Below are 24,820 nucleotides of genomic sequence, written 5' to 3' on the forward strand. Positions count from 1 at the left end.
AATTAACTGCATGATATGAAGCTACTAACTTTTATTTCTTGCTTTCATTTCTTTATTTTCAAGTTCATCCACCTAAGAATTTGAATTCTTGAGCTTCAGGCAACCTTATCAAAATGAATAAACATGGTGATGTGTGTTATTGCAGTGATCTTGTCCTTGACAAAATAAAACTGGTATTTCTAAAAGGTCATGATATAATTTTTATGCAAAAGTGGGTTTGTTTTCTCTAGGCTTTTTTCTGTGGTTTTTTTTCTATTTTCCATTAAAGAAGGAGCAAAGTGTCAGTCAGCAGGTTCTGTATATGTAGCAGAGACAGGCTGTTGAAAAACAGAGGACTTGAACAAAGCCATCTGTCTGCAGCTGGAGTTTGAATTTCTGAGCTGTGAGGATTGCCTTCCAGTTAATCCCTTTTGCAATCTCTGTGTGAACTGTTCGGATTTGTTTGTTCCCTTTGTATTATTTTTCTGGGGCTGAGATTTCTTCATCTCCTTTTGCTTTTCTAGATTCTGTTATTTGTGCTCTCTCTCTCTTTCAACATGTAACAAATATGTTATTTCCCCACACGCATCCTTGATTTTCTTATTTTGCATGCAGAATATGCTGAACTTGATGGTTTACTGATTTAAAGCTGCTTTTCCTTTCAAACAGGAAATGTGAACATAAATTGGTTTGCAATTTATTTGCCACAATTATTCTGTGGTACTGTCTTGAAGCTGGAAAACTAAGGTGATATGTGGAACTGAGCACTTCTTTCTTACAGATATTTCTATAAATCCCCCAGGGTGTTTATTAGAAGTTGCCTCATTTGTATTGTCCTGGGTCCTTTTATCTGTAAATTTGTTGCATACCCTTTGCATTGTGTCAGAAATGATTTCCCTACTGTTGTATTTCTGAAAGAACTGATCTACTTTCAAATTATGGGATTCATATCTTACTTAGCCAGTCAGGTGAACAAAGAGTTACAGTGATCGTAATTTTCCTGCCCATCTTCTTTGACTGCAGATCAGCTGGCTCCCGATTCTGGCAGTATGGTAAAGGTGAAATAAGAGAAGCCCAGTGTGTGCAGTGGGGAGAGCACCTATTCTGTTTAAGAAACAGGGTTCATTTAGGGTGTTGTTGCTAGCTTTGTCAAAAGGCATTTGTCACGGCATCATGCTGCCGGCTTTTAACCCCGGACGGATTTCTGTGTACAGCATTCGAGCTCCAGATTCTGAACGGGCTGCAGGGCCGGTAAGAGCCACCAGCTAAGCTTTGTAGTAGGAACACAGTAAATAAATTGTCTCTGTCTACTCCTGTGTGCACTGACCCCCGTTCTTCATAAATTGCTTTTAACCGAAATGATAAAAGCTCCCCCCCCACACCCCACTTTCACAGTTTGAAACACATACAAGAAGGAAATAGCCCAGAGAGATGAGGGTTTCATGTGTGACATAGCTGATAAAATGAAAGATCTTATCTCAGTTTTAATCTCTTTAAAACTATGAGAGTAAATACACCAAAATATACAACAGCTCTTCTTTTTTTTCTTACTAACTGATGCCATCCATGGTCTTTCTCTAGGAAAGTCTGTGTGTTTGCGACTGCCCATCCTACCAAGAAGGTAGGATGGATCGTTTCTTCAAACGGATGAAGTCGTGTTTCTGGAGGAGATATTTTCTAGGAATATTACCTACAGTTTCTTAAACAGTTGCAGTAATTGTGCTACTCGTGCACTACTCACTCTGTGTTACTCCCCAGCATGGTGTGGGTGGGATGGATGCTTCGCACTGTGAAAAGCTCTGCACTAAGCAGCTGAGTACATCATGTGTGTATATAAACTACTGACTTTCCCTTCTCCTTGATGTCTTTGCTAAAGCAACAAAATGCACAGTAATTAGCAGTGAGTAGTTGTACGAGAATATTGAAAGTATGTATCTTATCACTAATTAATTTTTTGTCACTGCTCCTGAATACCATAATTACTGGTATTACGTGTTATCTTTTGCAGGAACCTATAGGAATTATTTGTCTATTTTCTCTTCACTTTTTTTAAAAACAGAATGGGTACCTAAATTGTTTATGTACTTTCCCAAATGTCAACACACAGCCATTAAAGCCATGCCTCTTCAGGAGGAGAGTACTGCAAAAAAATTGGAAGCTTAACAATGAAAGCTTCCTAGTAGGAATGCCTGCCTAGGTCTTTATTCTCCTTCCTTTCTTTTCCTGCTGGGCATTACTCTGTCAATGGGACTGACTCGGTGCTCTAGTTATTACTGCATGTTTCTCATAAGAGCTAATACCTGCAAATGCCAAGGACAAGCACATACTTCTGCAAGTGTCTTGCTCTGTAACATTATTATGTGTGTTAATTTTTTCTCTTTTTTTTTTCTTTTTTTCTCTCAGCTCCAGCTTTTTCCTTTATTTATATCGGTGGAAGTGTAGAAATTCCTAATTTGACTTATACAAATGACCTCAATGATCCAACATCACAGAAGTTCATCCTGCAAGCAAAGGCAATCCAAAATTATGTAAGTTTCCACATAAGTAGAGCAATATTTTGTAAGTATTTATATAGAAGCAGTTGGGAATGAGGAGAGGACTCAGGTTAGCAATTTTTTATTTCCCATGGAAATAGTAAGTTTAAAGCTAGGAAAAGCCTTGGCAGTTTTCAGATTTAGAAGTGCAGCTAGACAGATGGAGCTGTGTGTCTTAGAGTAAGGTCAATATTTTCTAGGTAATAAAGTTTCAGGATTATGGACAAATTACTTGTCTTGAAGGAAATAGGAGAGTGGGTTTTATTTTAGTTTATTCAAACTCTCTTCCTTCTACATTTTCCTTTTTCTTTTTAATTTTACTTCCAATTCAATACTTCACTTTTTAAATTTTCCTCATCACTCTCAACAGTGCTTGCTTTCTTGCCCTTCTTATGAGTTTCTATTTGTGAGATCAGTACTGTTTCCTAGGTACGTGTGGACAGCAGTTTTGAAGACAAAGCTGTTCTCTGTTAGCTTGTATTTCCCAAAAGAACTAATCTGGTGTCTCAAAGGTGCTTTGTGAACAGCCAATGCAAGTTGATAACACTGGAAGTTTAAAAACTGAAACAAAAATATAAATGTATTCATAAAGACTTTCTTCACAACTAATTTTCAAGAACTGTCTCAATGGCCTTGAAATGTGATGTGATAAAGCAAATTTTTAGTGGTATTTAATGCACATTTATTATCCTTATTTGATACATTTTGTGAAAATTATGGACTGTGCTTGTAATGTGGGAGAGGAAAGTGAGGAAGAGGAAAGAATGAAAAGACAAGCACGTTATAGTATTACAGATTATGTTGGCATTAAAATATAATTTTATATTTTCTTTTACTACTATTTCATTGTCAGTTGGCAGAAACATATGAATCTTCCTTCTTGGGGAAGTACTACTTGAAGTCTGTAGTGGCTGATTTCAGGTAGGTGCTGTTTCAGCATATGGTAGAAATTTGAGATATTCAGCTGTGTTTTCCTCTTTTTCTTTAATGCATTTTAAATTTGCAATCTAGAAAAAAAATGCACAGCTCTGTAAGATAATTAAAAATGCAGAAATGCATTTAAGTATATGATCTAAGTTAATAGTGTGACTTCTGTCCTGCCCTGTAGAATTGGTGAGAGAAATGAAGTCTGATTAATTGTTCCTGAGTATATGGGTTGTTTTGTTGTCTACTAATCTACTTTTAATTTTTGAAATAACAGTTCAGCAGGATCTTATTTTGGTTTTGTCCATTCAAATGAAGTTCTTTTTTAACGTCTGAAAACAAATCCTTAAATGTGTGATTTGGGGCAAAACACTATTTGAGCTCCTTGTAAGAAATGTAAATCCATTGAGCAGCAGGTTATTACAATCCTGGTAGTTTCTGAAAACCCTGAAAGGTCAGTGCACAGGCAATTTCAAAAGGATTGTGGTGGAATCACTGAAGTAAAAACTTGTATGAATACAAGTAATAACTTGTATTCTTTATCCTTGATAAAGAATCAAGGATTTTTTATTTCAACAAAAATTGTGTGAAATGATGTATCAAAGTACCAGCATAAAATTGTGCTGTTGTATGGCTCTAGCTTCCATTAAAAAGTTAATTGCAATGTGTCTGGAGCTGTTATATGATCTTAAAAGTGTGTAATTATACAGCAGGGATGGTAACATCCAATTTCATAGAAACTATTGAAGGATTTCAAGGTGTGGTTTTCAGTCTCAGTGTGTAGTTGGTTAAGCTGCATATGTCAAAAATAGTTCTACTGTATAAAAATACAGCAAAAATAATTGTTAAACAAGAGATCTTTTTGTCACCATGTTTAGCAGCAACTATTGGGGCACAGAAGTTCAGCTGGCTATGAAACTGTGCCAGCTAAAAATGCAGACCAGTGAAAACCATGTCCAAAATAGTAATTAGACTGTATTTATAGTGATTTTTTTTTTTCTTTCATAGTGAAGGAGAATCTGGGCTACAAGCTTACTTCTGGAATACATTCTGGGCACCACAAGATATGGTTGCTTCTCTTAAAAAATTAACCCCAGTGGAACAAAAAGAAATCTGTAGTAAACAAGCAGTCCCCTTGTTCAGTTCTGGGGAGGAAGATTTTTATCTTGTTACAATGGAGCTTTTTGGTAACAATGCACCTGTCGTTTAATACCTATTCTGTCTATTTTTCTTTCTCCACTTCGTGTCTTTGCCTTGTGTAGCTGATAATTATTACATTTCAGTTTCAGATTCCACAGAATATGATATGATGCTAAGATCAGGTAATTGTGTTTCAATCCTAAGTGATACCACTTTGACAGGGAGTGGAATCCTGTGATAGAAAAATGGCATTTTTTGAGTTATTCTTATATCTGTAGGGCTTATGAACTAAACTAGGCTATGGAATCTCCATGTCTTGTGTTTCAAATGAAGGCTGGATGAAAATACCTTACGGCTTTTATTCTGATGTTCCAACTAGAATGGTTGAAATTTAATAGTTCCCACTGAATTGCAATGAGCTGTGGCTCCTATTTTTGCCATTTCTTAAAAAAAAACAAAAAAAAACAAAAAAAAACCCCCAAAAAAAAAACAAAAAAAAAAAAAAGCAAGCAAAAAACACCCAACAAAACCTCTAAAAAATGTACATAATTTGGCTTGCGATTAGACAATATTGGTTATATGTTGTTAGTGATCAGTCAGATAATGTAGAGCTTTAATTCACTTTGCCTGATTTCTTCATATCAAGCGCATCTTGAGATTTGTCTTCATGTACTTTGTGTTCTCATTGCACAGAGAAGGAAGAGAAAATGGCAAAGGAAGCAGTAGGTGTGAGGCAGATATTGTAGTAATTGCAGCTGAATCAACTCCTGCTCGTGATGGTGAGGCTTTGTATTCCCTTGGCCAGAGCAGGAGAAGGTGATGCAGTCTGATAGGGAAAAGGGAACAGAGCTGTAAATTAAGAACAAAAAAGGGAATATAGGAGTCAAGAAATGTGGGTGGGTGATTGTTTCTACCTTGACTGAAATCTTACCCAAGAACTTATCTTTCAATCTAACAGTTTCTCCATACTGATCTACACTCTTTTTTGTAGCAGTATCCTTTGACCTGTATGCCAAGCCAGGTAACAACAGAACTCTAACTCTGATGAATCCCAAAAAGTCTTTTTATCAATGGAGACTGAGAGTTCCTTCTAATTACGTGGTGAGACTGGTAGTTATCACTTAGAGTGGTGTCACTCCAGAGAGCTGTGCATCACACCACTTGTCAGCATATGATTTCCTTCTTCCACTGCAGAACAAGATCATTACCAGGTAAGATACAGAGCAAAGATGCTTTACTGAGCTGTACAGAAGCTCTTTGAAATTGTACCACATGGACAAAATGTGAGATTTGAAATACAACTTAATTAAAAGTCTTGGATAGCATAATAAAAAGATCTTCTAAAACAGTTGAAAGGGACTGATAAGGGTTTTCAAGTCCAACTCCCTGTTCCTCAGAGGACTACCTAAAACCAAACCATCTGATTAAGAGCATTGTTCAGATGTTCCTTGAACTCTGACAGGCTTGGTGCCATGACCCCTTCCCTGGGAAACCTGTTACAAATTTCTGTGGGTTTTATTCTGCACTATGACTAATTCTAATGGGTTCCTTTCCATAAAATTACTCTCACAACTCAAAAATATAGAGACTTTATTTTAGAGTATTATATTCTATTACTTTCAGAAAATGTATGATTTATGGCAGTCCAGTCACAGCTGAATTCCTGTTCATAATGGGAGGCTGGAAGGCTCCATCCTCAGCGTCATTGTGTAGTCTATTTGAATAAGTGAGTTCAGATGGTATTTTAGTGGCTAAACTGCTCCTACTTTTCAGAGTCAAATTTCATGTCTGCGCACAAGGAATCTGTCTTCCTTAACCAAATAAATAAACAACCTGTAGGATCTGAGGATGGATAGTTTCAAGAGGGGAACTTTACTTAATTTTTAGGAACATTCAGGAAGGGGTTAGGTGGGCATGAAGATTCAGCTAGGAATCTGAAATGCTCTTGTTTAGGAGTGCTTTAACTTAATTGAGTAGTTGGTCCTCTTCAGCTCTATTAATGTACTAATTGCTCTCTATGCAACAAGACATAACAGATTGCCATTGTTGGCACGGAATGGACACAAGGGTTTTGTCAGGAGTTACTCTCAGACTGTAGCTTAACAGTTTAGTAAGAAGTTTTGTATGGAGTTACACTCAAACTGTAGCTTAACATTCAAGAGAATCCCATTTCTGATGTGGGTCTACATCTGTTCTGCTACTTATTATGGATTATTGCTGTGACTGTTACTCCATTGTGCATTATTACCACTGGCTCAGCTTTTTAGGAGCCATAAATGTAGAGCTGGCCATGAGTATGAAAACACCTGGAAGACAGCAAGATTAACACAGGTGTCTGATGTAACATATTCAGAGAACATTGATGCAGTAAACTGTAAGATGAAATTCAAGAATGTTCATTGATGTCTGTCTATTAAAGAACCAAAACAGAATTTGATGACTGAAATTATGTTAAAAGCCTGATGGTACCTCAAAAATAACTGACTTTTTTGGTTACTTTTACTGCCACCCTAGAAAATGCGTTGCTTTGCATATGTCCATTAGTTTTGTGCTTGGGTCAAAAGCAGCCTAGTGACATACTTAAGACGCACACAGTAGAACTAATAATAACAGTATGTCCAATATCTGTGACAGCCAGTAACTATGGTAGCCATTATTCCCTGATGTTGAGGTCTAGGGTCACATATGGTGACTAAACTGATTCTCTCCAGTTTCTGTAAACTGCAGTAACACATCTGTTCAGTGACAAATCCTAAAGCCTGTTCAAGCTGAGATGGTGAGGTGTGGTGTGAGAGTAAGCATCTCACGTGGACAACTCTTCTCATAGCTTGCCTTGCTTTTCTGATGATACCGTGACAGAAGGTACAGAGAGAAGATAAGCCAGGCTGTCAACTGGGTTGAGGAAGATGCTGAAATATTTCCACATGGCAATGTGGAAAGGACTTATATTGTTATTTTATAAATGTTTTGTCAGCTATTATGATAAAAAGGATTTAATAATTTCTGCAGGAGAGGCAAAGCAGAGATTCATTCACTAGTGCCTTGAAACATAAAATTTAAGAGATTTAGAGATTTTAGAGGAGCTAAGATTTTAGTTAGAGATAAGCCTTACTAGAGTTAATTAAAATAAAGGGATTTTGTAAGTAGGCCTTGATGAAGTTAAGAGTTAGTAGTTAACTAATAATTGATTGCTTGTCAACACAATGATTAGTTAGCTGGGTTTATAATGAAGAATATAGAAACTGACAAATAGCTTTTAGGAACATAAGACAATTGTGGCCCTCCTCTGTTCTGAAACCAATTGAAAACAAGGAATGGGAGTTCTACCAAGGTTCATTTGTCATATTTGCATTGAAAAGGTAGAAAGGTCAAAATGAGGAAGACTTCATTTACTTCCTCATTTTGGGACCCCTCCTCATGAAAGGGACCACTGACCCATTTCAAGGAACAAACTATGCATGCTTAATAGCTTTTGAAATGATTAGCATACGAAGCAAGGAATGGGATGTACCAAAATGATGAATATGTATTTGTATTTTCGGTATTCAATTCTTGTGTGGATAAAAGGACTGTAATCATTTGAAAGGTGTGGTGTGTATTTGGGAGCTACCCCGCACACTGCCCGGCGTCGCAATAAACATACACTTTTTAACTTTAAACTGTTAGAGAGTTTTTGTCTATCACAGTTGGATATCGGTGCTAGATCAATATCCATATTTCTTTAATAAATCAGCCTCACTTCAAACACATGAAAGGAATAGCCTGCTAAAGCAGAAGACAACTACTTTCAATTCAAGGTTAAAAAAATTTATTTTGATTCTGCCAATCTGGATCTCAGTGACATCAAAGAACTTGATGCAGGGCTGTGATGGAAATAATCTGTTACTGTGAGGTCTAATCTTAATTGCTTTAATTTGCTGTGCATAGAAAAAGAGAAACCTGTTGGAAATTTTTAACGTATAGGTCCACATATATGACAGAATATTCTGAGTTGGAAGTGACCCACAAGGATCATTGAACTATACATAAATGAAAAAAGTCCCAAATATGATGTGGGTTGCAAAATGGAATAAGCATAAGAGTGAATTACAGATGCCAGAAAGAGCATCTCACATTACAACTAAAAGAACAACAGGAAGTAATAGTTGCCAAGGATGGGGTGTGATATCTTTTGTGACACAAAACCAGGCTGAACATGGATAGATTGAAAATGTTTTGGGTTTATCTGTTGCACAGATGCTGCTCAACACTGCTGCACTGGCACTTGCTGCCTTTTCATTCCTAACCTCTGCTTCTCAGTGCCACTATCACCACTGAAGTAACATAATCTGGCACTGCCTTTCTGATGCTTCTATAGGTATGAAAATTCCAGGTCACTTGTTAAGCAAGAAAATGGTGATGTATATGCAGAGTGACTAGCCTCAATGCTGGGAAGCCCTAGCATCCCATGTACTATCAGCTGGGTGGAGAAATAAAAGGGAAGTGGTAGCCAAGGGAATGCTTCTGGAACACAGATACCCAGATCAGTGTTACTTCTGCCCAGTTTCCCAGCAAAGATGACAGGAATCTGGGAAATGTTTTGCGATTACTTTTTTTAACTCTTTTTTTTTTGTAATCGTCCAGATGGTGTGGGCCTGGGGCCTGGACTCCTTCTGTTGTGCATTTGACTTCATCAAGTAATGTGATGTTGCTTACCTTCTCACTGGACCAACAAGGAGAAAGCAACATATTAAAAGCTCACTTTCAAGCTGTTCCTAAAATCAGTATGTAGCATCTGATGGAAGCACACTTATTACTGGTTTTGCCTCTAAAAAAGTTCATATTGCCTTGAGTATATCTGGGGGAGGGAATGTTGGCATATAAAGCAGGGATTATCATTCTGATCCGCTTTACAAAAGACTGAGAACTGAACAAAGACAGAACATCCTTTGGTCTGGGAGACTTTGTCTTCCTGATAACTACTCAAGCCTTACTTGCCAGTCATTGCATGGGTAACACCGAGCAGTGGCAGGGGAACAGACAGACAGACAGCTACATGTACTATCTGTCTGGGCAAAGCTAGATAGCCCCAGTGACAGAGCAGCTACTTTTGTCAGTTTTGGCAATGTATCCACAGATCATAGAACATGTGTTTAAAGAACATGGAAAACAAGAGCAAACACTTCTAATTTATCTTTGTTCTTTTTCTGAATACATTATTCAGTGTAGTTAAATGAATAAGAAAAGTGTGTTCCAAACCCAAGACGTACATTCCAAACCCATGAGGTACTATGGATTTTACATGACTGCTGTGTAGTGAAATATTTTGAGTAATGCTAAACTGTAGTATTAATTTTAGAAGAGATAAAGGGGCTTCACAGGGTCAAGTTTAGCTACAGTTATTTGATAAGGTATAAGTGAAAGAGTTTTGACAATGAAGCAAGTGACTAATTTTTAACTTGTGGACCAAATCACTGAGGACAAACTCCTCTAAAGCTGCCACATTTCAGCTTATGTCTTTCTGCATGCTGCTTATCCAAATACTTATCCATGCACATTACTAATTAAAATGGCTTTATTTTTTTTATTTTTTTATTATCTGAAGATGGGCATTTCAAATTACATTTAACCCAGGTTTTGCTACAAGATTTTTTAAATTTCAAAATTATCTTTTTTTCTATTATATTCATATTTGCATTCATGTTACCTAAAGGGAACCAAAAGCACTAAGGACTGGATATGTAAGAGAGTCCTTGGTAGAAAATAAAACTTCAAAGGAATTGTTCAAATATAGCATTTTCAAACTGAGAACTGATACACAAACTTCCTTGTTTACATGAAATTAATCAGTTTTCACTTCACTAGGCTAATTGCTTTTTAATTTTGAAAATGCCTACAGAAAAGTCAGAAGTAAATTGGAAGGGGGAGGTTTGTTGCATCCACATCTGGTTGCTTCTTTCACTTACCATGAAAAAATGCTTTTTTAAAAAAGAAAAACTTCAGTCAGAGGTTTCTTTGTACTTACCCTTAGTTGTAATTTGATCCAAAAAAGAGAGAAATTCAGTTTTATGTGGAGGTGGAAGTTAAGTGATTTTCAGTTAGTACAGGAAAAATGTGAGTTGAATACTGTCACAGTGTATTCTTCTAACTCTGTACATAGAGAAGGGTCCTAGCAAGTGAAGTAGACTCTGCACTTTCGTGCAGTTGAGATAATTGTGTTCCTTGCTGATGTATTTCTCTCCTAGTATGTGGTGGTCATTACATTTCCTGGAATGGTACACTGAGTTCCCCGTATTACCCAAGTTACTACCCACCAAACATTGACTGCACCTGGATCATCAAGGTATGTGCTGGGAACGCTTCTGAGTACTGATGACTTTTCTTTATCTTATGTAGACACAAAATTGGGAGAAATGGCTTTTGATGTGAGTGAAACAGAGAAAACCTAGTGAGACCACTGAGCCTGACTTCTTCTCAGGCATGCATTTCCTTCCTGTTCTATGTACAGGTGCCAACTATGGGAGGGAAATATTGCCAACTTCTGGAAGTTCAAGCATTATTTCTGACAGTAACAAATTAATGTGTAAGATGACAAATCCCAGCAGCCAGATAAAACTAATAATAATCAGAGCTTTTTTTCTATGTCAAAAAGAAAAAAATGGTCACGTAAATCATGCCTCACATGATGGATACCACAGTGTATTTCCCTGAATTCGGCAGAGCTGGGACCTTCTCTGGCTCAGAAATTCACCTCTGAATTTCAAGCAAGTCCTTTGGCAGGACTTGAAATCTGCTCATGATTTCTACCAACTGCCTAATTGTATTAAATTACAAGTCCTCTGGGCTTCACCCGGGTGCCCAGCCAGTCCGGGGGAAAACCCTCGGTGGACCGGTCCACGGGGAGGATGTGGCGGGAACCCGGATAGCTCCACCGTAAGGACGAGAGGGCTCCAGAGTAACTTTGTTCCTAGAGGCTTTATTTCGCAGGAGAGTCGCAGGAACAGGAGGGGGAAGACGAGGGGACACAAGCTCTCTGGAAGGGAGCCAGCTCCGAGAGCCCCGAGGGAAGGCGGGGCTGGGTATTAAGGGCAAAGGAGTAGGAGTGGTTAGGGTACAAAGCAACCAATGGGTAACAGGTAAAGGGGGGGAGACAGAGTGGGGTGATATACAGAGAACTAATCGGGGTACAGAGGAGGAGTGGTATTCTAACAGGAGCCAAGGAGGGTAACAGAATAACTGAACTTTCTGGAACTGGGGAGAGTACTAAGCATTGATGGACAGCTCTTCTGGGGTGGAGGGGAGCAGGTGATTGGCAACCTTTTCTAAACTGTTGCTGCCTCCCAAGGGAGAGCAGGAACCCCTCCCACACCTAATGTGTCAGTCTATTGTTCCGTTCAGCATTTAACTACTCTTTTAGTTTCCCTGGTAAAGAAGATTTTTCATGTATATAACTTGATAATTCTTTACCTTTCACAGTATTATTAGCAGCTTATAGCACAAAACTCTCACCTCTGTGCAGAAGAGGAACACATAGCATTACAAACCTAGCATGAACCTCAGATATAGTGCTTTATGCTGGCTGCAGAAAGGCTTACACTCCTTCATCAGGCACAGTCTAGCCAAATTTGGGTGTAAAAAGACTCCTATAGATGTTTAAATTAGCAACAGTTTTTGGTTCTTCAGAGGTGCTAATTTCAATAATAAAAATGCAGTACTCTCAATCCAGTAATAGGTAGAACAACTTGGAAGCAAAGGCTGTTTTCATTTTATTAATGCATGTCAGGGTTTTTCTCTTTTGATTTTTAGGCACCATTGCCTGGATACAAACTCTCAATAAAAATTCTTGTAATACAAATTCAAGAGAAGTCTCCAGGGTCCAGTAAATGTGATAAAGACTGGGTAGAAATTGATGGAGTTAGGTGAGTAAATACATTCTTTTCTGGCATATTGATTTGCAGTTTGAAGTTCTGCACATTTAAGCCTCCTGGTTTTTACTTACAGGTATTTACTTTTTCCCTTGTTCCCCTTAGAGCAATAACATAGAAAATGACAGGATTTTATGCAGCTGCAGCTGAACTGTAAATTCCTGGCTGTGGTCTTGATGTGGGTGAAGAGTCTGTGTAATCAGAAGTTTCACTTTCTTTACCACTTGCTCTTCAGTGATTGCAATTGTTACACAAACACTAAAAATAACACTGTTCAGAGAAATTTGTCTCTTGGAAGGAGCATATTGAAACAAGCAACAGCTGTTGGATTTGGCTGAATGACTTAATCCTTTCCTAGATATGGAACGTTTGGGTTTGCAAACCTAAATGGGCAATCTGAAATCAAGCATGCTTGAAGCAGTTTGTGTTTAGAAGGTAGACCCTGATATTGATCATCTTGCTGTATTTTGTTTCAAAGACTTCTAATCCCAAAAAAGTTACTGAGTGGGAGAAATTCATAAATAGGCTTTCTAAAACTTCTGTTGGGCAGTCTTTAACACCAAAATACAGCTGATCTTAAAGCTTTTTGACATCGCTACCACCCAGTAAAAGGAGACATAGCTGGATAGTAGTGGTCAGTTTGGTTAGAAATTAATATTTCTCACTTTTGCCTTGCTAGGTACTGTAAAGCTCTTTCAGAAAACAACAGAAACAGAGAATATGGCTATTTTGTTGCAATCAACTTCCATTCTGATGAGCTGGTCACCCACAGAAGGTTTTATATTGAATACAAGGCTTTCAGTCACACAGACCGTAAGTTGTTAAGTACATAATTTAATTTTTAAGGAGAAACCTTTGAGAAACCCTGCTTGACAGACCAGTTGTATACAACTGAACCTACTTATTTTCTTGACCTTATTGCAGGAGGTCAACATGTAAAATGTTATGTCTTTGGTTGACCAAATAGAGGTACAAATTTAGATATAAGATGGATTTAGAAGCTAGTACTTATTTTCTAACTTTTATCAACAATTCTGTAAAATGGGGAGTAAAATTTCTCAGTTTCTGTAGATCTATTATATGGCACTTTGCTGACACCTTAAAATAGCCAAGTTGCAACATGAAAATAGAATGGCAGAGGGCCTCTAAGCATGACTCTTTTGCCAACCAAAGTTAGCCATGAATACTTAATCTTCTCTTTAAAATCACAACTCAATGTGATCTAGATCAGTTTCCAGGTTTAGACAAACTATTGAAGTTTTACTGGCAGTTAAAGAGGACCACTTGCTAGAAGATGTTGCAGAAATATGTCTGGGTTTTTTATGGGCATTTCCTAACTCCCCGGTCTATGTACCTCTAGGTCAGTGTTAGATTCTGAAGGTCTTCCAGATGGTGGAACAGGAATTTTCAGGAGATACACATATTTACTTGTGACATGTCTTAGAAAAGATGCAATCTCGGATTTTTTAAACCTGGGGTATTTTACCCAATTAATATCTAGCTAGCTAAAGTTCTCTATGATTTCACAAGATCAGTTCATTTTGAGAAGCCTTTTCAAAACCTCAGCTTGCTTGTCAGAATGTAGTTCTGTTCATTGTTGACATAGAAGCATTTAAGTATCAAGGTTTCTGGTAAAGATTTTTGTTTCATGCCTTTCACTCTAAATAAGTGGCATGTTTTGTGGTCAGTCATTCTATAAGACACAAATTTTCAAGGACTTCTTCTTCCACCAATGTGGGTCTCTTTCTACCAGAAAAAGTTACCAACTGTTCTTAGTTCTGGGGTTACTCTGGTTTCTGCCTCAAAAATAGTTAAGAGTCTAAGCCTAGGAACACCTTTTATAACAGAGAAAATCCAGTCTTTATTGCGTGTATCTGTGTGCTCTGTTCCTAGCACTGAGGCAGAAGGAAGATGGCTCAAAGTTATTTAATCAATTCTTAGTCACAATCAGGAGGCTCTGTATAAAGACTCATCAGGAGGAGTGGAATGGCTGTCATGCGTCAGTATCAAGTTGATGCAGTAGTTTGGGGAATGCTGTCTGAGATACCAGCATGGATTGGGAGCACTGGCCTATATCAACCTTGCCTGCAGCAGTAGTAATAGGAGAAGGAAAAAACTAAATTCATGTTTTCCCACATCTTAAGTGCCTGCAGTCACCCACCTGAGGTTAGTTTTTCCCCCATTGTTGGGTGCATATCAAAGCACAGCTATTAAATATCACAGGCTCTGCTCTGAGGTGACCTGGAAAGCAAATGCCGGCCATCAGCTAGATAACTTCAGAGAGGTGACACAAGAAAATGCAGACACTGCTCCTTTGAGCTTGTGCTGGCTGGGTGGTGTGTGCTTTCCTCCCACTGACATCACACGCAAGGCAGTGAAGAGGACTAATTTACTCCAGATTGGAACTGATCAGACAACTGTGGGACAAATGGATTTGGTCCTTCTATCTGATGTAGCTCTTAATTTGCCCATGGTGCTAAATGGGAGAAAATTTCATTTTACTTCACTTGGGCAGAAAGAGGAGTGGTTTGAGCTACTTAGTCTTTCGGAGACTTTTTTTCTTGCACATCTAAAAGAGTCAAAGAGAACAAAGATTTTTTATATATTATAAAGAAACAACTTACCATCTATACTAGTAGTTTATTTGAATGTGAAAGAAATTCTTCATCAAGGGCTGTTGCATATGATACTGCGAGTTTTGGGAAGTGTTTGATAAAGCACTTATTCACATCAGACATTGAGTGTAGTAACACAGAGATTAATTTCTACAAAATTTTAATATCAGGAAATATGTATTTGTAATACTAAAAAGAATGCCTAGTTTTGCTTTTATTTTCTTTTTCCTTAGATGGTCCTGTAATAAATACATTCCCTTAACAAATTAAAGAAATGCTTCCTATCAGTAGTTATGTATCTGTGGTGAATGACTTTCAACCCTTAGAGTAGAAGCAATTAATGTGAATTCAATTTACTAAGGCTATTTAGGTGACTCATTTAATTCAGACTGCTTGATAAAAATCTTTGACAGATTGTGCCAAGTAAGATATTTATTTTTTAATATTAAAATTATTTTACAAATGACACAAACTTTGATTTCTAATAATTTTAATATTTTTTCATGTTAGAGTCCTGCATTATTTCATTTAGCGTGTATCAATATTGCCAGTGTCATTGATTTCTTATTTTTCTAGCTTGTTCTTAGATATGCAGACAGAATGTGCATTCCTTCAAGAAATCAGTTTGAATGCTGGAAAGGCTGCCCACATGGTAGTGATGAATTGGATTGGGGTAGAGCAATTATTTCTTCTTTGTTGTTTTCTATAAAGAGTTTCTTCCACAAAGTTGAGAGATTAGTTGAAATTATCTCTAAACTACTGCTGGCATTCTTTAAGATCAAATGAAGCATGTGGGTGAAGATGTAAAAGTGTGGAAAAGAGGCTGTGTAATGTGTCTCTTTAAAGAGTGGGAGAACAGAAAAATCAAGAGGGAATTTTATACCAATCTTTATAAATCTTTATAAGTTAACCAAGGGAAAAAATACACAAGAAATAGCCAAAGTAAGCTATTTGTAAATAGTGAAAAGAGTATTAAAACCAGCATGGAATTTAAAATTTTGCTTTAGTTCCCTGCTGTGAGAGGATAAATAGATAAATTGTACTTTGACACTGTTTTATGTGACAAGCTTATCAGAAAGAAAATGTGGGGAGAAAAAAATACAGGAAACTGTTTCCATAGAATGACTGGTCAAGACTCATTGCCAAAGAGGAAGGATATTTTTAATGTCATTCTGCCAATATTGTTACGGAATGTCACATAATTTTTGTTCATTATCTAAATTATGGATTGGGGTAGATGCTTACGAAATAGGAAAAGTGTTACACAATAGAAAGGTGGATGTATTTAAGAGGCATGTATTTGTAAGTGGTCCTGAAAGGCTGTAGAATATATAGAGAGAAAAATCAAAACAAGAATATGAGTCAGCAGTGCCCTGACAGCCAGGAGGACATCCATGTACTTGGGGGCATCAGGCCCAGCATTGCCAGTCAGGCAAGGGAGGGGATTGTCCTGCTCTGCTCGGCTCTGCACTGGAGCAGCCTCACCTCGAGTCCTGGGGGCAGTTTTGGGCACCACAATATAAAAAATAAACTATTAGAAAGTGTCCACAGGGGGTAACAAAGTTGGTGAAGGGCCTTGAGGGGAAGCTGTAGGAGGAGTAGCTGAGGTCACGTGGTCCGTTCAGCCTGGAGGAGAGGCGACTGAGGGGAGACCTCATTGCAGGTACAGCTTCCTGGTGAGGGGAGCAGGAGGGGCAGCTCTCTGATTTCTGCTCTCTGATGACCAGTGACATTCCTGAGGGAATGGTCTGAAGTTGTGTCTGGGGAAGATTAGGTTTGATATTAGGAAAAGGTTCTTCACCCAGAGGGTGGTTGGTCACTGGAACAGGCTTCCCAGGGAAGTGGTCACACCCCCAAGGCTGCTAGGGCTCAAGAAGCGTTTGGATAATGATCTCAGGCACAGGGTGTGACTCTTGGGGGTGGTGCTGTGCAGGGCCAGGAGTTGAACTGTGAAGCTGATCGTTGTGGGTCCCTTTCAACTCAGAATATTCTGTGATTCTGTGAAGATCTGAATGGAGATAATTAAACAGACATGTGGACTGCCTAAATTGCTTTTTTTGCAAAAAAATGGCTGGGAGGATAATTGTTGCTCAAAAGCTGACTTGTGAGTCACAGTCACAAAATACTCTTTGTGAGTTTTGTTTGTATTTGATGTTTTCTTGGTTGGTTGTCTTTGTTCTGGGTTTTGTTTTTGGGTTTTTTTTTTTAAGTGTGTCTGGTGTCACACTAGGATGTGATACAAGAATTTGAAAATCACCAGTGGGTGATCTATAGTACTCTAGTACCAGCTAGAGTGCTGTACCTAAATTAGGCACTGCATGTCAAAGAAGATACGGAACATCCAAAAGATGCCAGAAACAGTGACCAGAAGGTAACCCAAGGTCAGAGAGTACAGCACAAGTCTCTCTGTCACAAGCATGATGCACAGCAAGGAATTGGTCTTATAGATCCAGGAAATTAATTCATTTCATAATAGCAAGTAAAAACATTGCTTAATGTTTTAGCAGACAGAGACTAGAGTGCATCTATCTTCTGAAGTCATATTCTACTCCATGTACTTTAGTTTTGATGAATGTCCTCAAATACTGAAAAGTAGTTAAACGGAGTGAGCTAACATTGCATTGCTTTCCAATGGGATGTTCTAAAACCACTTTTTTTTACAGATACTCTCTTCCAATGGGATGGAGAGCATATATGGGCTCACATACTATAATGGAAAGAGCAATCGCATAGCTATGAGATCAATCATAAGGATTATTGTCCACCCACAGTATGACCAATCTATCTCAGACTATGACATTGCCCTGTTGGAAATGGAGACACCTGTGCTCTTCAGTGAGCTGGTACAGCCCATTTGTTTACCCAGCACCTCTAGAGTGTTTCTTTATGGAACTGTCTGCTACATAACTGGCTGGGGAGCCATAAAAGAAAATAGTATGTTCATTTCCTGCATATGCCTTTTGCAAGTTTGGCTTAGTTTTAAACTCTAACAATGGAATATTTGTACTTGTAAGCAAAAAAAACCCCTATGTAGTTTACTCAGTGTGTCTATAAAAAGACAGAAAAGATCTCCTTAGCTACAGGCTGTGAATTCTGAATGGTTGCTTGGATAGCAGGTGATAAGTGACAAAATGCATACTCAGGTATCACAGATCACTGAAAAGCAAATTATTATAGATTTACAAAAGTGCCCATTTTCATGTTCATGACTCATTTAATCTGATTAATAGAACCTTGCAAGAAAAGAGGTCAGTAACTATTGCAACTATTGCAGAGAAAGAATTTGTTTCTGATTGACAACATGGAGCCATAAGCAGCAATAATTGCAATTGCAAAGACTGTGGAGGATCTTTCATTTTCTCTGTCTTAATCAAAGGCCTTATAAAGAGTTCTGCCTCTGTGTAGCTTGGAGCAGCGAGCTGCAGTGGGAAAGCAGAAAAAAAACACATTCAAAGAGGGGTGGCAGGGGAGCCTGTGGGATCCTTGCCCTTTCTCAGCATTAAACAGCTTGAAACCTGGGCTTGGGCAACATTTCAGCACATCAGAGGTGTCAGGATATTTAGCTCACTAGGGCACCTTATGTCAATACCATAGTACAGAATTAAAGTCTTAGCATCATTTGTGAGTTACAGACTGTTCTTTGGGGTTTTTAAAAAAATATGTTTTTCCACGCTCAGCTTTATTCCTCAGTTTCTTCCCTAGAACTGAGAGGGTGGAAAAAAATATAGAAACTGCATTTTGTAGGACTTGGATGTTGTTTGGAGCACAGCTGTGGTTTAAGTAATAACAAAAAGCTTCAGGCATAATTTGAAATGGTTTTCAAATTTAGTCACCCTGTGTGCAGTCTTATCTTACAATTTGCATTTGCATTTTTACAACTTTCTGGCAGAATAAGGTCATAAGGATAAAGACTAGGGAAATGGAAAGGTGGTCCATTGGAACATCTATGTCTATAGGGTAGTGTGAGCAACAGCTTTCAAAAATTTGAAAAACAGCAAACACCATTTGAAGGGAAGAGAATTACTCTGCTGTCATTAGCTGGGTAGATTTTGAGTGAGAAGTAATTATCTTTTGATAATTGGTATCTCTGTAACAAATTTGTGCCACCTTAACCTCTGCAATACCCTTTTTATTTTTTTCTAGGGTCATCTTGCCAAAACACTGCAGGAAGCTCGAGTGAGAATGATTAACCAAACTGTTTGCAACAAGCTCTATGATGATCTTACTACTTCGTGTATGCTGTGTGCTGGGAACCGTAATGGTGGTGTTGATGCATGCCAGGTAATCTGGAATGGGTCGGAAAACTACAAAGGAATGTTTGCTTTCATTGAAAACTCTTCAGAGTTTTAGGTTGTTTGTGTAGTGCAGTTTTTTGTTGTTGTTGTTTGTTTGTTTGTTTGGGTTTTGTTGTTGTTGCTGTTCTTTAGTTTTTGGTTTTGTTGTTTTTTTTTTTTTTATTGAGTGTGAGTTTATGGTTAATTTAACATGGCAACTAAAAGCCCACCAAAATAAGGAATAAAATTCATCATAATCTGACTCTCTCTCTCTCAATATAATTTTGCAAACGCAAGGGGTAAAATGTGTTGAGAAGAATTCTTTCTTATCTTCAACAGTTATATTTCATACAAGAGAACAAAAATATAAAGATAAAAGGAATCATCTGTGATAAAAGGTCCACCTGTGAATTATGCTATTTGTATTAATTTCTTTTTATCTTTTTTTAATAGCTGGGTGTGGAATTGCTAAAATACTGTAAAAGTATGACAAGTAATGTATTGTTACAGTTGCAAAAAAACATGAAAGGAAAAGGTTTTGGAACTGCAGCTGCAATGGTGCTTTTTCATTTCAAACATTTATTCATGTGTATAATTACAAGTTGTGACTACATCACAGTAGTATAAATTATAAACCCCAGCTTGTTTACCCACAATCAGAAACTGCTTTTTGGTCATGCTTCACCTGTCCTTACTCTGCCATCTTTCTCATAGTACACTAGTTGTGTACTTCATTGGTATTCAAACTTCTGATGATGAATATCAACTTTACAAACATGTTTTTAATACCAGTTACCATGTAAAGGGGATAGAAATTTGTTACTGAGTATTAGACCAAATTAGAGGCAATTTGGTACAATTTTTGTGTAATATTTTATTATTTTAATGCAATAGGATAATTTTTGCAAGATTGTAGCTCATGATGGGTCAAAATTCTTTAACACAATAGACTATTTGTAGATTTTTCTTGCAGTGTCAAGGACCTAATTAAATTTATTATTATTATTATTATTATTATTATTATTATTATTATTATTATTATTATTATTCTGTAGAGTTTGTCTGCAAACTTTGACCTTGGAATTGTTTTGCTAAAATATGTTAGAGGAGTGGTGTTCCTCCAAAAAATATGTTGCTTAAGTAAAGCCCTTGAATTTTCAGATGGGCATTTTTAACCAATTCAGCTGTATATTATACTGGCCAGCATGATACGCTGTGTCTGAGTTCTAGCATGTTGGCCCTTTGGGTCTTTAAGTTCTTAGTCTGGGTAGCATCTGTCACTAGTATATATATTATGCAATGTATCACTAGTATATGATGTAGTATATAGTATGTGTTTCCTGTACAGTGCTAGAGAAGAATGACACTGGGAGTTCAGGAAAGCCCCATAGCACCCTAAACCCCCTTTACTATGCTTTCAGACTTGTGAGGGTCCTTTTCTGTTTTACTCCTTAGTGGATATGTAAGCAATGAATATGTTGCACAAGTTATGTGAAGCTTCCAAATACCTTTCATCTTTAGAGGACCTGATACATGAGAAATAAAATATTTACCCTTTCAGACTGTTTTCTTATCACTCTAGGATGTTCTTTGATCTTGGTCCCTCTGTTTAGGATCCTTCCTCTCCCCACTGGTATACAACGTACCCTTTGGTCTTTCAGAACTGGCTGAGTAATTGGCTGGACTATACAGCCTCCTTTCTGAAGTCACTTTGACATCAGTCTCCTGGATTATCAACATTTCTAATGTGACAGCAGCCTGAGAGAAAGGAAGAACTCTGGCTTCTTCTCTTATCTGTAGATAATTTTGTACCACCATAATAGATAATTTTGTTTGGCTGAGTGATGAAAGTCTTCTGTTATTACTCTTTTCTCAGTATGTGGCTTTCTCTGACCTCTTACATGTTTTGGCTCCAGCTGGCGCCTCAAACAAACGCCAGGGTCAATTTGGAGGCTGCTGACTGATGCTGTTGAGCAGGACGGGAGCAAAGAACTCCAGATCAGAAGGCTAAGAAAATGAACTCTCCCCTTTATTTCAAATGTACCGCTCTATACAGAGAGAACATTGAGAAGACTAATTTCATTGGTCTTAGAGTAAAAACATCCCACACCATTGGTGGGCAGTGAATGACGCACAGTGGCAGAACATACCTATAAACAATGTGAATAACAAGGTAGATTAGAGAATTATTTACATTCTTTCCCAACTGTTTCCCAGGCTGTTGCCTGGTTAGAAAACCTTTCTCTTTCTCTCTGACTGAGCTGAGAATACCCACAGCTGACTGCCTTGTGTGCATTAGGAACAGCTGCAGAGAGGATATGCACTGTAGTTGCCCAGAGCTCTGTCAACAGACTAGCTCACAGAAGGTTAAAGTAATGAAAGGCAAAAAAAACATGGATGAGCCCAAATGCACTTTGATCCTGTGAACTGAATTGAATGGGAATTTTTATTTTTCTGCATTGCTGGGCAAACCTGCATGTTGCATTTGAGAAGCCAGTTCTTATTTGCACATTCCTTAGTCTTTGTTCCTTCTTCTGCCTCTACAAAGTAGTCTACTGTAGACTCAGTCTTGATTATAAAACTGCTGATAATACTTAATTGTGCCTGGTTTGTTTGTGGGTTTGGGTTTGTTTTGATTTGTTGGCTTTTTTTGATTTGGTGTGTGTGGTATCTTTCTGTTCCTATTTAACACACGGTAGAAGAGATCTGCCTTCAACCTGTGAACAATTTATAGTAGATTTCAAATTGTAGTAGAATTCCCTATTTCCATCCCTGTCTTCTTCTCTCCCTATTTGGGCTGTGGTGAATTATTGTATGAATCCTGTAATAGGACATTATCAAGGAGTAATTTTATAAACTGCTTCTTGCCATTGGCTTTATACTGATAAGTGCGCTACATCCATAAGCTAAAATAATTGAATAAATATGACATCTGGCTGGGTACATTATATCCAGAAGTAAGTTTTAATTAATATTAAGTTTTAACTTGAGAAAAAGAGGAGCAGGTGTTTACTGTTCTTAAATAACCTGTTTTTTTGTTACAGTGCTCTGTGTGTGTGCACTAATGGCTGGACTTCCTTCATCTTAGGGAGATTCTGGAGGTCCCTTGGCCTGCACAGAGAAGGGCAATAGATGGTACCTTGCTGGCATCGTGAGCTGGGGTGAAGGGTGTGCTCGGCGCAATCGTCCTGGTGTGTACACCAAGGTGACAGCACTGTATGACTGGATCCATCAGAATACAAACTGATGAGCCAAGGAGAAAATGCAGATCACCTCTTTGTGAAAGCTGCTTCCTGCTGTAGTCAATTTGATGATACAATATGAAAACGCCATTGACTGTTCCTTGGTGAAAGAATACATTTTTTTAATTAAGAAACTATCATTTGTGGTTCATCTAGCAATAACTGTTCAGCCTCAGAGGAACTTCAGATTCCTTATGCATTCATCTTTCTTATGCCTATTTGCAGAAACAGCACTGCCTTAAAAACAAAATAAAATGGATTATAACTTGTAACAAAAATCCAACCATAGCTCATTCGTAACCCTTCTCCTCTCCTTCCTTGTTCTTTTGTTATCTATATTTGTTCCCACATATGCATATCTGGATAAAAATGGCCACATGCCATATATATTCAACTCTTTAGGGATGTTACAGGATTATAAACATAAATAATTATTTCATAGTTCTCAAAAATATAAATAGTGTATTGTGTACAAAGTTGAGATTAATTCTTTCTAGCTATGCACAACTGCATGACTTTTGCTTTCTGGGCTGTAACTTTTGGAATCTCTACTGTGTTTTCTTAAAAATACCAGATATATAATTCAAAAATGCTAGGATGCAAGAAATTTTCATTAAATAACTGGGTAAGTATAATTTAAGTTCTTTGGGATGATGTCTAAATAAAAGGAAGGAATGAATGAATGAGTTGTAATTCATTAAACAAAAGGAAACTATAATGCTTTCTTAAATTCTCTTTAGAATTTGAACTAACTGTAGGGTTTAATATTTGCAATATGTTGCAGGTGTATTTCTCCAGCTCTGGCTCTTGCATCCATTGTGACTTTTTAGCATGTTCCTGGTATATTAGGATTGGTTTTCATCCTGTCCTTGGTCCACAGTAAGCAGAGTTTCAGGCTCAGGAAATTTTTTTTTTTTTTTGTGTATCTTTATGGGCTGTGCCCACAAGGCCACACTAAATTGAAGTGGACATAGAAGGAAAATGGATTTATGTGGTTGGATGCATCCTTGGGCTCAAAGAAAGTAAAATAAGAAATGACAGCAACATTCCTTTAACCCTGGTAGTAAATCTAGGTTTTATAATTTTAATCTCCCGATGAAGTTATTACTCCAAATCTAGCCAATTTAAGGTTTCCAAAGCTGTTTATGAGACTTCAGAATACCAGTACTTAGCTTAATAAAATAATTGTCTAGATGGCCTTAAGACCATTTAGATGGTCTTTAAGCTGTGCTCAGTATTTGGAAGTGTTTAGCTTTAACCTTTAATATATATATTTAAAAATGAAGCTGGCAGTTTGTACACCTTTCCTTGCTGTCCACACAGCACACTTACTCTGCAGTATGTAAGTATGTGATCTTTGTTTCATGTAAGACCTACCTTGGCAGCGTGTGGGTGAAACATTGAAAACACTGTAATCTGCATGCAGTGAGATTCCTCTTTCTAACACTGCAATTGTGTTTCCTTCCTCTCTCCTGTTGGGCATCTTGCCCCAGCTCATACAGCACAAGCACTATATTCAAAGCACAGCACTTGCAGCACAGCACTATATTCAAAGCCTGTATGTTAGGAGGGTTGTTTCTTTAGTGGCTACTCAGTTATTCACATCTTCCTTTTTAATAAACATGTGCTAAAACTGCAAGGGGCTATGTTTTATTTTTTTGGATGTGCCTCTGAAACTCTAAACTCCAGGTGTAATCAGAACTGAATTGGTGCCTTGGACTTTCCTGTTTTTGAAAAGCTGAAGGGTCAGAATTTCACATGGAAGAAATGCACCAAGTGTGGAAGTTAGATTCCCCAGATGAAAGAAAGCCTTCAAGCAGCTTCTTCATAAATATATAAAATAAAATAAGGACTTTGGCCTTAGCATGGTGAGATCTGTATAATCATTAACTCTTTGTCTAGAGGAACAGTTTTGGTTTCAGATAATCCAGTAGGAAGGTCTGTTGTGAGTAGAAATTAAATAAATGAACCTGATATCCAGCAGGAGTAGTGAGAACAAGATAAAGACTTTTTTAGTGTAAGATGTCCTACATAAGATTTTGTGGATCCAGATACATATTCAGATCTTGATAACTGCTCAGTTTCGCCTTCAGTCCTCCAGAGTTTTAAAGATTCTGAGAGCCAAAAGGTGTGGGGTATACAATTTGTATTTCTTTATAATTGTGGAATAAACCTAAGACATGCTCACTTTCATGGAGTGCCTTTGCC

General features: G+C 37.7%; 1 pseudogene; it reads left to right on the forward strand.

Annotated features, from left to right (window-relative positions):
- The first annotated feature begins 1,152 nt into the window (after window positions 1–1,152).
- LOC128783718 (suppressor of tumorigenicity 14 protein-like) lies at window positions 1,153–24,782 on the forward strand (annotated as a pseudogene).
- Window positions 24,783–24,820: the final 38 nt, after the last annotated feature.

This window comes from Vidua chalybeata, chromosome 2, assembly GCF_026979565.1.
Source record: "Vidua chalybeata isolate OUT-0048 chromosome 2, bVidCha1 merged haplotype, whole genome shotgun sequence".
In the NCBI taxonomy this organism is placed as follows: Eukaryota; Metazoa; Chordata; class Aves; order Passeriformes; family Viduidae; genus Vidua; species Vidua chalybeata.